Here is a 17,954-nt window from a genome sequence, read left to right on the forward strand (position 1 = left end):
CGGAGAGAAAGACAGAGTTAACGTTTCGAGTCCATGTGACTGTTCTTCAGAGCTGAAGAAGAGTCAGACTGGCTCATAACGTGAACACTGTCTTTCTCTCCACAGATGCTGTCTAGCCGACTGAGTCTTTCCAGTTTTTTATTTTCGTTTTGTTTTTGGACAGTTTGTGAGAGTGGGATTCCTTCTTTATGGGTCAATGTCTGGTACTGTATGTGAGGGTGGGATTAATTCTGTATCAGTCATTGGCACAAAACGTCAATGTGTGAATCATTCTGTATTTATAATTTCTCATTACTGTTAGGGAAAATGGGATTAATCCTGTATCTGAATGTCTCTGGTATTCTATGTGAGCTTTGGCAGCATTATTCAGCACTCAGTTTCCCATACTTTGTGGGAGTTTGGAATTAATTTTGTTTCAGTGAGTGGTATTGTGTGGAAAGTATGATTCATTCTGTGTTGCTCAGTCCCCCATATCAATGGACTGGTCAGGTGCGCAGAAAAGTGGCAACTGGAATTCTACCTGGGGAAGTGTGAGGTGATGCACTTAGGGAGGTCAAACAAGGCAAAGAAAAACAAACTACACTGTTAATGGGAGAATGTTCAGAGTTGTATAGGAAGTGATGGAGTGAAAGTGAATGTCCAAAGATCCTTGAATTATCAGCAGAGGTCGATAAGGTGGTTCAGGGGGCATGTAGAACAATTTCCTTTATTAGCTGACTATAGAATATAAGAGCGGGTGGAGGGCGGGTAATGCTGGAACTGTATAAGTCATTAGGCCACAACTTGAGTACCGTGTGCCTTCTGGTCATCTTATTACAGAAAGGATGTAATTGCTCTGGAGAGAATACAGAGGAGATTTATTGGGATGTTGCCAGCACTGGAAAAATAAAGCAATGAGGATATGTCAGGTAGGCTGCAGTAGTTCTCCATGGAACAGAGGAGGCTGAAAGGAGATTTAATTGAGATGTACATTATTGTGAGGGGCCTGAATAGAGCAAATGGGCAGGGCATATTTACCTTCACAAAGGGGTCAGTGACCAGTGTGTACAGATTTAAAGTGATTCCTAGAAAGATTAGAGAGGAGCTGAGGATGTCTTTTTCACTCAGAGGTTATCCAGGGTCTGGAACTCACTGTCTGAACTGGTATCAGGGGCAGAAATTCTCAACTGATTGAAAAGGTGCCTGCATATGCTCCTCAAGTGCCATTACCTGCAAGACTATGGACCAAGTGCTGGAAAGTGGGAGAATCATGATATATAAAAAAGTAAAGATGCTGTGAGGGAACGCATTTTATTTCTCTCAGCAGCAAATTGCTGTGTTCCGGAATGTGTTTGCCTGAAAGACTGGTTCAATCAGATTCAAAAGTAAATTTTAAAAGGGAATTGGACAAATACAGAAATGAGGATATTTTTCGTGCAAGCAGAGGAGTTGGACTAATTCGCTCCGAAAAGGTGGCACAGATGCTATGAGTCCAAATATCACCGACTGCGCTAATATTATTCTCGAAATGGTGAACAATATATCCCAGAGTGCCACGCGTAAGGGAATACGCCCTATCTCCATCAGAAGGGTCTCACTGCGCAGCTGCGGGAAGGCCAAGCCACCGGAAAACGCCTGCTGCGCGGAGCATGCGCGGTGCGGCACCAGGAAGCTGAATCTGGGTGATCGTTGCCTCATTAACACCGACTCTCACCGCCGCCGCCGCGGGGACGGGGAGCGGGTCGGCGCCGTGAAGCCGATGGTGCAGCGCCTCCCCCATCCTCACCGCTGCGTCCCGGATTCTCCCGTTTGTACCGAGTCTTTGATGCGGTAACAGAGAGGGTTGGGGAGGGTGATGCTGTTCATGTGGTTTACATGGATTTCCAAAAGGCATTTGATAAAGTCTCACACAACAGACTTGTCAACAAAGTTACAGCTCATGGAATAAAAGGGACAGAGCAACATGGATATGGGATTGGCTGAGTGACAGGAAACAGAGGGTAGTGGTGAATGGTTGTTTTTCAGACTGGAGGAAGGTTGAAAGCGGAGTTCCCCAGCGGTCGGTGTGAGGACCCCTGCACTTCCTGATATAAATGAATGGCCTAGACCTTGGTGTACAGAGCATCATTTCAAAATTTGGAGAGTTCATGAAAGTTGGAGGTATTATGAACAGTGAGGAAGATAGTGTTAAACTTCAACTGGATATAAGTGTAAAAACAGAAAATGCTGGAAAAACTCAGTTCTGACATCATAATCTGTGGAGTGAGAAACAGAGTTAACTTTTCAATTCTGTATGACCCTTCTTCAGAGCTAAAGATATAGACAGGATATAGGCAGGTTGGTGGAATGGGTAGACAAGTGGCAGTGGTAAAAGTTTGGGATCAGAATGCCTTGGGGCCGACCCTGGGGAATATGCACACTCTGTGCCTGGGAAAGTCAATGTATTGGATACAGCGGTTTCTCGGGCAAAGAATTGTGGGAGTTGCAGCCACCATGAGCAGATGTCAGTAAGTGTTTTATTACAGGCTGATTGTCCTGAAATGTGAACTCTGTTTCTCTCTCCACAGATGCTGCCTACCTGCTGCATATTTGCAGAATTTTCTGTCTTTATTTAAGACTCCCAGCAGCCACATGATTTTGACAGTGAATTATTGCAGTTGTTGCTCACAAAACCAAAGGCCAGAAACACAAACTGACAAATGAGGCGTCCTTTTGCATCAGGGTGGATGTTGGGCATGGAAGTCGGTCTCTCGCTTTCTGTGAAGGTATGTTCTTGTTGGCTGACTTTCAACTGGAGTGTAGATGGAGGAGTAGTTGATGTGTTTCACCTTGAGTACTTTTGAGACCAGTAGAGCCTATCTATTTCTGATAAAAGGACACGAGCAAAAATCATTAGCTGTTTCCTGTACTGTAAGAGACTGACAAAGTAAATTCCATACTCTGATTTGGTGACAGAGAGTGACAGACTGAGTTAATTCCACCCAGAGTCATATACTGTAAGAGAGATTGACAGGTAGTTCATTCATAGAATCATAGAACGGTCACAGTCCAGGAGGTGGCCATTCAACCTGTCATGTCTGTGCTGGTTATATTCATCTTGTGCCACTTCACCACCTTTTCCTGTAGCTCTGCACATTTTTCCTTTTCAGTTAATCCAAATCTCTTTTGAAGACATTGTTTGAACCTGCCTCCATCACACTACATAAGAACATAAGAAATAGGAGCAAGAGTTAGCCATTTGTCCACCCTAGCCTTCAATGCCATTCAATAAGATCATGGATGATCTGATTGTGGCCTTTGTTATTCACAATAAGAAGTTGTGGTGGAAGAATTAATCCAGGCTGGTCTTTTTGTTCATGCTGGTTTATTTTCAAGACAGCTCCTCAGTGCTACAGACTTCCAAGTAGCTTCCCCACAAAGTGTTTCAGCTGCATCTTTTTATTCTGTTTAGGTGGGATAATCAATGCCCGTCACCTGTTTAACTAACAGTAACAAGGCTTTTGTCATTCAAAAATCTGTGTAATTCAGCTTTGAACATATTCAATGACCCTGCATCCACTGCTGTCTGAGGTAGAGAATTTCAAAGATTAAAGATCCTTTGAGAGAAGAAATTTCTCCTCATCTTTGTCTTAAGAAGGAGACCCATCATTTTGAAACTGTGCCCCCCCACCTTGTTCTAGATTCCCCCATGAGGGGAAACACCCTCTCAGCATCTTTCCCTCTCAGAACATTTTAAGATCTAATAAGATTACCTCTCATTCTTCTAAACTTAAATGACTATTGGCCCAAACTGCTCAATGTTTCCTCAAGGGACAACCCCTCATCCCAGGAATAAACCGAGTGAACCTTCTCTGAACTACTTTTTTTTTTGGAAAAATATACTTTATTCATAAAATATCTGAAAGAACATTACAAAACATTTCCAAATGGCCATCACAAAAAGTGCAATCATATTCAACTTTTCCACATGGATCACGAGGAGCAATTAATACCAGCAATGAACATTACAGTATTTTCAATATGGTCATCACAGACAGTCAGACAGTGCAATGGTATTGGAGTTATCGATATACAACATGTTGCACTCTGAAGTGCTTCAATATAATTGAGACACATGTCGCTTTCACTATATACATTCCTTGTGAGTCATACAGTCGAGGGGTCCATACAATTCCCAGCCCCTCGGTGCACTATGGCAGAAAGGTCTTAGACAGTGACCTTTCCCCATTGCGCCTTTGTGACGGCTGTCCCAAGCTTTAGTGCATCCCTCAGCACATAGTCCTGGACCTTGGAATGTGCCAGTCTGCAACATTCAGTCAGGGGCAACTCTTTGCACTGGAAGATCAACAAGTTTCGGGCAGACCAAAGGGCATCTTTTACCAAGTTGATGATCCTCCAGCTGCAGTTGATGTTTGTCTCGTTGTGTGTCCCTGGGAACAGCCCATAGAGCACAGCATCCTGTGTCACAGAACTGCTCGGGATGAACCTCGACAAAAACCGCTGCATCTCTCCCCAGACTTTCCACAAAGGCACATTTCACAAGGAGGTGAACAATGGTCACTTCCCCACTACAGCCACCTCAAGGGCAGCGTGCGGAGGGGGTGAGACTCCTGGCGTGCAGGAAGGATCTGATAGGGAGGGCCTTTCTCACCACCAGCCAAGCTACATCTTGGTGCTTGTTGGAAAGTTCTGGTGATGAGGCATTCTGCCAAATGACTTTGACAGTCTACTCGGGGAACCACCCGACAGGATCCACCATCTCCTTTTCCCGCAGGGCCTCTAGGACATTACGTGCCGACCACTGTCTGAAGGACTTGTGGTCAAAAGTATTTCTCTGCATAAATTCTTCCACAAGGGACAGGTGGTATGGCATGGTCCAACAACTTGGAGCGTTCCGCGGCAGCGTGGCCAGACCCATCCTTCGCAACACCAGGGACAGGTAGAACCTCAGCACGTAGTGACACTTGGTGTTTGTGAACCGGGGGTCTACGCACAGTTTGATGCAGCCACACACAAAGGTGGCCATCAGAATGATGGCGATGTTGGGCATATGTCGCTCCTTCGACAAGATGACCAAAACTGTCCACAGTGTTCGAGCTGTAGTCTCACCAATGCCCTGTACAGTTGTAGCAAGGCATCTCTGCTTTCATTCTCCATTGTCTTTGCAATAAAGACCAACATTCCATTTGCATTCCTAATTACTTGCTCGAGCTACATGTTAACTTTTTGTGATTCATGTCCAGGATCTGTCTGAACCGCAGTATTTTGCAATCTCTTCACATTCATATAATGATCTGCTTTTCTATTTGTCCCACCAAAGTGGAAATCCTCTCATTTTCTGACAGTATAGTCCACGTGCCACATTTTTCCCACTGACTTAACATATCTATATTGTTTTGTAGATTCTGTGTCCTCCTCACAACTTCCTTTCCCACCTATCCATGTACTGTCAGCAACTTTGTCTAGTCTGTCCTTTCATCTGAGTCATTAATATAAATTGTAAATAGCTGAGAACCCAGCAGGGGGAAGGGAGTGAGCCAGAGGTTGTCGTACACGTCGGTATCAATGACACGGGGAGGACAGGTATTGAGCTCCCTCAGTCAGAATTCCAGCACCTAGAGAGGTAGTTAAAAAGTGGGCCCTCAAAGGGAGTAATCTCGGGATTACTGCCAGTGCCACGTGCTAGTGAGAGTAGAAATGTGAAGATGGGGAGAATCGATATGTGGTTTGAGGCTGGTGCAGGAGGGAGGGATTCAGGTTCTTGGGACATTGGGACCAGTTCAGGGGCAGGAAACACCTATTCAAAAGGAACAGGTTGCACCTTAATAGGACTGGGACCAATTTCCTCATGGGGAGAGGCACTTGTGTGATTCAGGAGGGTTTGAACTAAATAGGCACGGGGTGGACATCAGTATATAGAAGCAGAGCTGAGGAATAACTGTGGAAGAAGTGGGAACATACAAGATAGGAGTAGATGAAGAAGGAATCTAAGAGCGATACAAGGACATGTGTATTATGGCATAAAGTGTGGTGAATAATGTTGATGAGCTAGAAGCACAAATTGCCATGTGGGAATATGATGTCGTGGCAATGATGAAAACGTGGTTTAAAAATGGTGAGGACTGGGTGCTTAATTTTCACTGATGCAAAGTGTTCAGAAAAGATAGAGAAGGGAAAAGGGAGGTGGGATGGCAGTACTAATTAAGGAAGTCACTGTAATCTTGGTAAGAGACAATATCCTCAAAAGGACAAGGGCAGAATTCATTTATTGGAGCTGAGGAATAATAAGAGGATGATCACACTCACGGGGATATTCAATTGGCCTCCAAAAAGGTGAGAGAGAGGGAGATAGAGGAGCACATCTGCAGGGAAATCACACCATGTGGGACTCTCAATGACGGTGACAGAAATGCCTGTCTGTCCCCCTGACTATGAAATCTCCACTAATGACTGCATTTCTACTCTTTGCTGTTCCCTCCTGTGCAGTTTCTTGCCCATTGATGCCATTGTCTGGACTGCACTCCTTCTGGGTGTCACCATTCCCAGCAGTCTCCAATGCCGAATACCGGTTTGACAGTGGCACACAACCCGAACACTCCTGCATTTCCTGCCATTTCCTCCTCTTCCGGATTGCCACTCATCTACTATCCTGACCTCTCTCTCTCTCCCTTTGAGGTGTTCAGCTCCTGGAATGTACGATCCAGCGATCTCTCATCCTCCCTGATTCTCCACAGTGACTCCAGCTGCCCCTCAAGCTCGGAAATCCTGAGCTCGAGCTCGAGCAGCTGGAGACACTTCCTGCACATGTGGCTCCCAAGACATATGAAGTGTCCTGAGGTTCCCACATGGGGCAGGAACTGCAAACAACAGGTCTCAGCTGCCCATCCATGATCGAAAACAAACCTCTATTCCCTCTTTTAGAATCCAGTTTGCACCTTGTTTAAATTGTTATTTATATTAAATACCTCAAGACCTGTTCTGCACTAATACTCTTATAATTGCCCTGATTGAAATGTTTAATTTTCCAGCTCCTCGTTTAATCAATGCCTCATTTTGAGAAATCTGCACAAACCAACCAGCTCCCTTCTTTCCCCTGATATCATGCTTTGACTATTTATTACAAACATGGCCGGTTTGCTCCAACCCCTCCCTCACAGCTCTTTATCCCCCCCCACCGCTCTCACTCTTCTCTCCTTCTCTCTCTCACTGCTGCTCTCGGGCTGCTCTGCCGCTGCTCTTTATCCACCCTCCAGCCTCACTCAGCTCTCACTCTCCTTCTCGGCTCCTCCACAGTCCCAAGTTTCTGACTGTTTAGGAAATTCGCTGATCTTTCTTTGCTCCAAGATGGGAGACCTCACACTTCCCCATATTGACCACCTTCGGCCAGTTTTGTTCACTCACGGAATCTGTCAATGAGCCTTTGAAACTTGCTGCTCCTGCCTACACTACTAACCATGTCACCTAACCTAGTGCCATCAGCAAGCTTGGATATAGGCTGGAATTATTTCAAATTGAAGAGCTCTGGGAATGCAAACACAACAGCCAGCTGACGTGACAGAGAATCAGTTCAGTATAAATCTCTCCAGGCTGAAAAACAGCCATTCACCACTACTTTCTCCTTTCTGTCCCTTATTCAATTTTACATCCATGTTGCACCTGCCCCTTTAGTCCCGTCTGCTTGAATTTTACTAACAAGTCTTTTTCAAACCTCTTTGGAAATCCTGACAAACACCATCAACCTCACTATCCTGGGCAATGTTCTTTGAAACTTCATCAAAGAACTTCATTAAGTATTTGCCATGGTTTTCTGTTAACCAATCTGTGCTGGTTGTCATTTATCAACCCATGTTCTACCAAGTGACAATGAATTTTGTCCTGGATTATTGTGTCTCAATGTTTCCCCACCACCAACATTAGACTAACTGGTCTGTTGTTCCTAGCTTTTTCCCTCTCCATTATAAACATGGATGTTAAATTAACAACCTGCAGTTCTCCGGCTTCACTCCCATATCCAAGGAGGTTTGAAAGATTGTGGCTCGAGCTTCCTCTATTTTCCCCCTTCCTTCCCTCAGGAATCCAGGATGTATCCCATCCAGGTTATGTGACGTATTTACTGTGAACGCTGCCAATCTTGTGATGGCCTCCTCTTTATCTATTTTCATCCTATCCAATTTCTCCACCAGCTCCTCCTTTACTGGGAGATTAGCAGCATCCGCTTGTTTCGTGATGACAGATGAACTGTTCTCATTTAGTACCTCAGCCCTCTGCCGCCACAGGATCTTCTAATCAGCTGACCTTTTCAGTAACTGTCTATACATTGGTAAAAGACTTCTGTTTTTGGTTAGGTTACCTTCTAATCTTTTCTCATACACTCTCTTGGCTGACCTAATTTCCTATTTCAGCTCTCCTCTGTGCTTTCTATATTCTGTTTGGTTCTCTAATGTATTATGAATCTGACAATTATCATCAAGCTTCTTTGCAGTTCCCACAGAGCACAGGATGTGTAGGCAACAGCTCTCAGCTGTCCCAACACTTCACTGAAATGAGCCATTTAATTAAAGTTCTTGTTATTTAGATTGTTCCTCTCTTTCTCTCTTCTACTTTTGCTGTTGTCTCTCGGTTTCAATTACACATCAGCTCCTTCCCCGTCTGCACCTAATCCCCACTCTCCACAAAATCCACATTTTAAACTCTTCACTCTGCAATTCACTCTCTCTGTGTTTGAGCTTGCTGGTCACTCTGGTACTTTTTGTAAAATAATTGTTCTACTTTATTTATTCGAAAACAGTTTGTTTTTAAATTATCAATTCATTTGCACTGTAATTCTAGTTCATCGGAATTCAATGTTTCAATAAATTGGAACTCAAGAAAATCTAGAGATGACTTACTTGTTCTGCAATGGCGTGTCTATTCCACTTAGTTCATTAAACCCTGTTCTAAACAGAAAGCTTAATCCAGATAATATCTCGACCTGATGAACTGATGATGCACAGAACTCTCAGCTTTTTACAGGAGTTATTCCGCTTTTGATTTTAACTTGTTCGCTGGTGTCGATTTACTTGGATTCTTCACCTGATTTCTCTGCTGTCCAATGAAGTTCTCCCAGCAGAGTTCTCAATAATAATTTGATTTTTCCTCACAGGATTTCAATCTTGATGGTTTTTGAATTGTTTTATTAAAGGATTTAGTTTTGTAACTAGCTCTAACTCCCTAGCTCTCCTCATGATCAGACAGGAAGTTTCACTGCTGCGTTTTCAAGCAGCTGACAGCTTAATTTGAAAAATCATTGAGACAGGATTTTGGGTTTGAATCCAGTCACAAATCTGGTTGTGATGCCTTGTGGCTCCAGCTGTCATGTGACCTGCCAGGGGATGACCTCATAATTGCCCCAGTCATGTAGCTGTTGATTGGTCGATTTCTTAAACACTTTCACTGGGACTGACCTGGTCGCAGTCGCCTTTGGAACGCAACGGTGTTTTTTTTCAAATCCCACACCGGAATTTGTATGTAACAAAGAAGACTGATACTCTAGTACAGCACTGAGGGAGGGCTCCACTATTCGAGGTGCTATCCTTCAGAAGACCCATTAAAACGAAGCTCCCTCCAGCCTCTCATTTTGTTGTAAGTGATTCCATGGTGCTCTGCCGAAGACCCGAGCAGTGGCGTTATTCTCCTCCTCCCTGCCTGCGCAGTCGCTGATATTTATGTCTCAATCAACAGCCCAAGACATGGTCACATTGGTGCCTATGGAGGTTTCCTATGTGCAAGTTAGCTGCCTCTTTCTGACAGAAAGTGTTTGTTCCTTTTCCCTGGATGAGTTTCAGTTTTGCACAAATAAAACATTAAATTTGACTGAAAACTCAACTCAGGTGGGACTCAAAATCACAACCAATGCATTAGTAATAAAGGATAGAGGGTTTAATTGATCAGAGTGTGTGATGAACTAATGCTTTCTGTATTAAGTACCGATTTCATTGAGATAATATGAGAGAGAGGGAAACAGCTGGATTTTAATTCCAATCCTATGGCTACTATTCCCAAAAACACCATGGAATTGGGTCAACAGGCAGATGTTCCTGCATTAAAATACCCAAATACTGATCAAAGGATTCACAGCTGGTAAAATCTGGGAAATGCAGCTTGGATAGGATACTGCAACATTTACTGGGAGCTGCGCTGTGTGTAGGATTCTAGTTCTGAACTGGAGATTTTCAATATTGAGAGAATAACAGCATCAACAAATTTGGACAGGGCTGCACCTCGTTTCAGTTCCCTCCAATAACTATTGAGCACAGATCCGGAGTTAACCCTAGAATCATAACCCACATCAAAGATTGAGATTGATAAAATAAACCTCACATTCACATAGAAAATCGGACAGGGTGAACTACTGAACAAATCCATCATGTTACCAGGCACTGACAAACTGCACAATACACACACAGCACCAGAGCCTGACAGATACAGAATGAAGCCCATTACTCACAGCACCAGCGACTGACCAGTACAGAATAAATCACCCACTCACTACAGTAACGGAGACAGACAAATGCAGAATGAATCCCACATCACACACAGTACAGCTGACCAGTAGATACAGAATACATCTGATACCGTTTGACATTCAGAAGTTGAGAATGAATCAGACTTTCACACGGTGCCAAACACTGAGACGCAGAGGAATCATAAGCACACGTTCAGACTCAAAGTCTGACAGAGACAGAATGAATCCCACAGTCATTAATGAAAATGAAAATAGCAGAAGATGGTTTCAATCCATCGAGCTCTGGGTTATGGGCCCAGCATGCTTCCGCTGAGCCACTCTGCTAGATGGGAAGGGAGTGCCACAGTGTTATTGTCACTGGACGAGTATTCTAGAGACCCAGGGGACCCAGTTTCGAATCCCACCATGGCAGATTGTGAAATTTGTCAAAACTCTGATTGTCGATTGTCGTCAAAAACCATGCAAAACCTGCCTCTTTTACGTGACCCGACTGGTAACTCCAGGCCCCTGACCCGCAGTAACGCGTTTGTCTCTTAAATACCCTCTGAACAAGGGCAATTAGGGATGGACAAAGTTGTGCACAGCATCTGGGATTGAGTGTTACAAAATGTATCTAACACTTGCACAGATTAACAGACCCTGACAGACAAAATGAATCCCACTCTCACATACAGCATCACAGACTAACAGATGCAAAATATGTTTCAAAGATTCCCAGATATTGAGAATGACTCCCACATTCCTGTTCAACACTTGACACTGACAGATACAGACTGAATTCCACACACACATTGAGCAGCAGATGTTGGAATGTCCAAAATTAATCCCACCTTCAGACACAGAACCAGGCTCTGACAGTGAATGAGAAGTGCACAATCAGATAGTACCACAGACTGAACGATCTAGAATCGATACCACATTGACTTACAATGCCAGAGACTGACAAACACAGGATGAATCTCATTTACAGACAGTTACAGGGACTAACAGGTATAGAATCAATCCAACACTCTCATATTGTGGTCAAGAATGAAAGATACAGCATTTATCCCAAACTGGTATATCATAGAAACAAGGATCAAGAGTAGGCCATTCGGCCCTTTGAGCCTGCTCCACCATTCAATATGATCATGGCTGATCCTCTATCTCAACGCCATATTCCCTCTTTCTCTCCATACCCCTTGATGCCCCAAATATCCAAAAATGTACCAATTTCTTTCTTGAATATACTCTGTGACCCGGCCTCCCCAGCCTTCTGTGGTAGAGAATTCCACAGGCTGACCACCCTCTCAGTGAAAATGAGACCATGAAGCCGCACTGAAACATCTTTATGGGGTATGTGGAACATTCCTTGTTCCAGTCCTACTCAGGCCCCCTCCCGCAACTCTTTCTTCGGTATACCGATGACCATTTCGGTGCTGCTTCATGCTCTCACCTGGACCTGGAAAAAATGATCCATTTTGCTTCCAATTTCCATCCCTCCATCACCTTCATGGTCCAACTCTGACACTTCCCTTCCTTGACCTCTCTGTCTCATTTTCTGGTGATAGACTGTACATCAATATTCAATACAATCCAATGGTTCTCCCTTATCTTTTCTACTAGTTACACCCTCCAAAAACTTCAGTAGATTAGTTAAGCATGATTTCCCTTCCATAAACCCATGCTGACTTTGTCTAATCCTATTAATGCTTTCCAAGTGTTCAGTTACCATGTCTTTTATAATAGACTCTAGAATTTTCCCCACTACTGATGTTAGGCTAACTGGCCTGTAGTTCTGTTTTTTCTCTCCCTCCTTGTTTAAATAGCGGGGTTACAATTGCCACCCTCCAATCTGTTGGAATTGCTCCCGAGTCGAGAGATTTTCGATGATTATCACCAATACATCCAATATTTCCTGGGGCACTTCCTTTAGTAGCCTGGGATGTAGATCATCAAATCCTGGGGATTTTTCAGCCTTTAACCCCATTAATTTCTTGACCACAATTTTTAAACTAATACTAGTTTTCTTCAATTCCTCCCTCTTGCTAGACCCTTGGTTCCCTAACATTTCTGGAAAATTATTAGTGTCCTCTTTTGTGAAGACAGAACTAAAATATGTGTTCAATTCTCGTGCCATTTCTTTGTTCCCCATTATAACTTCCCCCAGTTCTGACTATAAGGGACCTACATTTGTCTTTGCTAATCTTTTTCTCTTCACATATTTATAGAAGCCTTTACAGTCAGTTTTTATGTCCCTTGTAAGTTTAATCTCATACTCCATTTTCCCCTCCTTGACGAATCTTTTTGTCCACTTTTGCTGAATCCAAAACTGCTCCAAATCTTCAGGCTTGCTCTCTTCTCTGGCAATTTAATATGTCTCCTCTTTGGATCTAATTCTATCCCTAATTTATTTTGTAAGCCATGGTTGGGCCACGTTTCCTATTTTATTTTTGTGCCAGACAGGAATGAATAATTGTTGTAATTCATGCATACGTTCCTTAAATATTAGCCATTGCCTATCCACTGGTCAACCTTTTAATTACGGTTCCCCAGTCCATCATTGCCAACTCGTGCCTCAGACCCTCTTAGCTCCATTTATTTAGGTTCAGGACCTTCGTTTTGAATTCAACTTCTTCACTATCCATCCTAATGAACAATTCCATCATTTTATGGTCGCTGTTCCCCAAGGGAGTTAATTCTTTCTCATTGCATGGCACCCAGTCTATGATAGCCTGCTCTCTAGTTGGTTCCTCAATGTCTTGGTCCATAAAACCATCACATACACACTCCAGGAAATCCTCCTCCACAGCATTATTGCTGTGTGGTTTGTCCAATCTGTATGTAGATTAAAGTCACCCACAATTACAGTTGTATCCTTATTGCATGCATCTCTAATTTCCTGCTTAATGCCTTCCCTTACATCTCCATTACTGTTTGGAGGCCTATAGACAACCCCCACCAACGTTTTCTGCCCCTTGGTGTTTCTTATCTCCAGCCAAACAGATTCCTCATCATGATTTTCTAAGCCAATATCCTTCCTCACTATTGCATTGATTTCCTCCAATACTAACAGTGCCACCCCACCTCCTTTCCCTATTGGTCTGCCCTTCCTAAATATTCAATACCCCTGGATGTTCAGTTTGCATCCTTGATCACCCTGTAGCCATGTTTTCATAATTGCAACTATATCATAACCGTTTATATCTATTTGCACCGTTAATTCATCTACCTTATAGCAAATGTTACACACATTAAGATATGATGCCTTTCAACTTTTCTTTAACTTTGTAACCATCTTCCCTTTATTTTGCACTATGACCCCACTTGTTTTTCACAATTTTTTTTCTGCCTTTCACTTTTGATTCTTACTTTTCTGTCTTTTGTTTCTATCCTCGTTTCCCCTTCCTCTGTCTCCCTACTCAGGTTCCCATCCCCCTGCCATTCCAGTTTAAACCCTCCCCAACCGCACTAGCAAACACTTTCCTCCACCACCACCACCACCCCACCCCCAACCCCTCCACTCCCATCACCCCCCCACCTCCAACCCCTCCAATCCCACCACCCCCCCACCCCCAACCTCTCCACCCCTGAGGACATTGGCTTCGGTTTTGCCCAGATGCAACCTGTCCTGTTTGTACTGGTCCCACTTTCCCCAGAAGCGGTCCCAATGTCCCAGGAATCTGAATCCCTCCTCCCAACACCATTTCTTCAGCCATGTATCTATCTGATATATCCTGTTATTTCTACTCTCGCTAGCACGTGACACTGGTAATAATCCTGAGATTACTACCTTTGATGTCCTACTTTTTAGTTCACATCCTAACTCTCTCTATTCAGCTTGTAGGAGCTGATTGTTTTATTTTTTACCTATGTTGTTGGTACCAATATGCACCATGACCACTGGCTGTTCACACCGCCCGCCACCCCCCTTCACAATTCCCTGCAGCTCTCTGGGACATCCTTGATCCTGGCACCAGGGATGCAACAGACCATCCTGGAGTCTATTTTGTGGGCCACAGCAACGCCTGTCTGTTCCTCTTACTATTGAATCCCCTATCACTATAGCCCGGCCACTCTCCTTCCTCCCCTCTTTTGCAGCAGAGCCCCCCGTGATGCCATGGACTTCTGCTGCTTTCCCCTGAGATGTTGCCTCCCCCAGCAGTATCCAAAACGGTATATATGTTAGAGAGGGGGACGGCCACAGGGGACTCCTGTACTACTTGCCTCCCTCTACTCTGCCTGGTGGTCACCCATTCCCTTTCTGCCTGTTCAGTCTTTACCTGCAGTGTGACCGCCTCACTGAATGTGCTGTCCCCAATAATCTCAGCATCACAGATGCTCCAAGGTGAATCCACCCGCAGCTCCAGCTCCGAAATGCAGTTAGCCAGTAGCTGCAGCTGGACGCACTTCCTGCACACATGCTCACCAGGGTCACTGGAAGTGTCCATGAATTCCCACATAGCACAGGAGGAGCATATCGCGGGTGTGAGCTCTGCTGCCATGAGTTCCCTTTAAATTAAGCTTGTTAGTTACTCCCTTTTAAAGAATACTAAATACACTAGGGTCCTTATTCCACTCCTACTACAAAGTCCTCACATTATTTTGTTTAAACTGATGGACTGCAGCAGTTTAATTAATAGAATAAGTAGAAGTACTTACCTGACCTACTTACTGCGTCATATTTTGAATCGTGATGTTACTTTGAACTCCACCGACTGGAGGCCCTGAGGGTCCGCCTCTCCTCTCCGGACTTGGCCTCCGTCAGAGGGAGAGAATGAAACTCCCGCTCACTCACATGCACCGCTAACTGACAGGTGCACAATGAGTCTCAAACACTATCACAGTCAGACACAGAACGACATCAACAATCACTTTTAGTCCCAGAGCCTGACAAGCACAGAATGAATCCCAGACTCTCTCACTGTAGCACGGCCTTACAAACAGTGAATGAATCCCAAACTCATGCACAGTATCAGAGTGAGTAAATCCCACACTGGCACACATTATCAGGGGCTCTCTGTTACAGATGGAATCCCCCTTTCCCGTATAGTCTCTCTCTGTGGAGAAGGGACCCTCGCAAAACAATCAGGCGACATTGCCCGATGTATAGTAAAACACTGTGGAACTGGGGCTGGAGAGAGTCTTTGTAAAATGTATTTCCTGACCAAAGTAAATGGGCTGATGACGGGATGGGAGGAGGAGTGAGGGCGAGAAATCACAATCTGATTGGCCTGTTTCCATATCCAAACCTGAAATTATATACTTAGAGGCTGGTTTAGCCTTTAAACTGTCCATTCAGAGTCACCTTTTCCCAATCCTTCATTAGCATAGATCGGGGAGACTGTCTATTTAATCGGCGTTCGGAAGGGGTTTGGTTTATTTCTGTGTCTGAAACTGAAGATGGTTGATGAGAAGAAACCAGCTCCCAAGAAGGGAGCCAAGAAAGCCTTAAAGAAACCGGTAGCAAAGGGCGGCAAGAAGCGGCGAAAGTCGAGGAAGGAGAGTTACTCCTGACCATTTTCTGAACAGATTCACCAGTCAGAGTTACAAGGACTATTAATACAATCTGCTCGACAATCCGCCTTTTTAGACTCTGTGAGGAACCGCCCCGAACAGTAATTGGCTGCAGCCTTACGCCCAGGCAGTTGCGTCCAAAATCGAACCAATGAATTAATTCCTGGCAACTCAGGTCCTCATTGGTCGAGTTGTTTTTAATTGCCCATTTAAAAATTCCGCCTTTTTTTGCAGCCGTTTCCCGTCTCGACAATAGACTTCGTTCTTCCCTTTTTTGAAAATTATAAACACCATTTTTCACTCTCAATCACTATTTCCTAACCCCAATGAAATTCCAGTTCATGTAACCTGTCCCGGCAATTTGTAAACCCCGCATCATCCTGGTGAATCTGCTCATTTTTGGACAGAAACACCAGTCTGTTGTTTGAACTGTGTAAAGTCAGTGCTGAATTTCCCAGGCAATAACTGAATTGTTAATATAATAATAATTGAACATTGCTCCATACGGCACAACCAACCTTTAAAATCGCCGCTCGCTTAGAGGGCTGGAATGGGTAATAAAATAGAAACGGTGCTGGGGGCATCAGACCCCTTCCCATTGCCCTCATTCTGGGCTGTTCATTCCGATAAAGAGCGGGAACGGGAGGGGCTCGAAGCTCCCCCTGTTCCCGGTCTGAGTCTTGACGGACATCCGTGCGAATATTGGGATTAGGAGCAGGAGGAGGCCGCTCAGCCCATCGAGCCTGTTCCGCCATTCAGTGAGATCATGGCTGATCTGATTGTAACCTCAACTCCACTGACGGATTGAACGGCTGATGTCAGAGGAACCGCCGGATCCTGTCTTTACTATCCGACTCATTATTCATCCAGAACAAAACCTTTCGACAATGTGAAGCAGTGGAGAGACTTTTCAGTGTCAGTGCAGAATGTGCCATCCGGGTAAATAAACAACGAGCAAACTGAGATTCTCAGTACATTCCCCGTCAGAATAAATCAGGCACTAACATTCCCGATCACAGCTCATCTCAGCTCCCGTTCCCAGGTCTCTGCTCTCTCTGTGAGGCAGTGGGTGGCTCTTAAAAGAGCCTTTGTTGTGTGTTTGGTAGAAAGGGTCGAGTTGTTCAGCCGCCGAAACCATAGAGAGTGCGGCCCTGGCGTTTCAGAGCGTACACCACATCCATGGCAGTGACCGTCTTGCGCTTGGCGTGTTCAGTGTAGGTGACCGCATCCCTGATCACATTCTCCAGGAAAACCTTCAGCACCCCGCGAGTCTCCTCATAGATCAAACCCGAGATCCGCTTGACACCGCCACGGCGAGCCAGGCGGCGGATTGCTGGTTTGGTGATGCCCTGGATATTATCACGAAGCACTTTGCGGTGCCGCTTTGCTCCGCCCTTCCCCAGTCCTTTGCCTCCTTTCCCTCTGCCAGACATGATGATTCTTCACTCAGATCGCTGCTAAATATGAGAGACGAACTGTTTCCGTTCCTCTTTTATACAGCCCGCCCCGACCTGACTGAGAAAGGGACAGAGAGTGAGAGGCGGGACGGGGAGGAGACTGAATGACAGACAGAACAGAGGAATGTCTATGATAATCCAACTCCGCCTCCTCCCTGCCAGAAACGACTTTGTTTTTAAATTCTCGACAATGGAAGTTAACACAGCGCTCGGCACAAAGTTTATAGATTGGAGCTTCATGTTCAACGGTTTTAGAGACCCGCAGCTTTTAAATAAAGAGCTTTACAAATAAAATTCAGTAATATTCCCGCCCAAGTACAAACACTATATCCTGTCAAATCCGCCTGTTTCCACTTCACTCCCAGCTTCTGTTCTATCCCCACACACCTCCCCTCCAGGCGGGTTGAGCAGTTTACCGACACCTCACTCCAGCTGAATTAGACAAACTCATGTGTTGGGCTTTGAGTTGTAACGCGGGGTTTCTGCGCCCGGGTAACTGTCTTACACACTCTCACCTT

At 44.7% G+C, this 17,954-nt stretch overlaps 1 protein-coding gene across 1 annotated transcript in view; it reads right to left on the bottom strand.

The window, feature by feature from the left end:
• The window catches only part of LOC144670420 (histone H2B-like), a 528,756-nt gene that overhangs the window by 27,670 nt on the left and 483,132 nt on the right, over positions 1 to 17,954 (bottom strand). The window lies entirely within an intron of this gene.

This window comes from Cetorhinus maximus, chromosome 31, assembly GCF_964194155.1.
Source record: "Cetorhinus maximus chromosome 31, sCetMax3.hap1.1, whole genome shotgun sequence".
In the NCBI taxonomy this organism is placed as follows: Eukaryota; Metazoa; Chordata; class Chondrichthyes; order Lamniformes; family Cetorhinidae; genus Cetorhinus; species Cetorhinus maximus.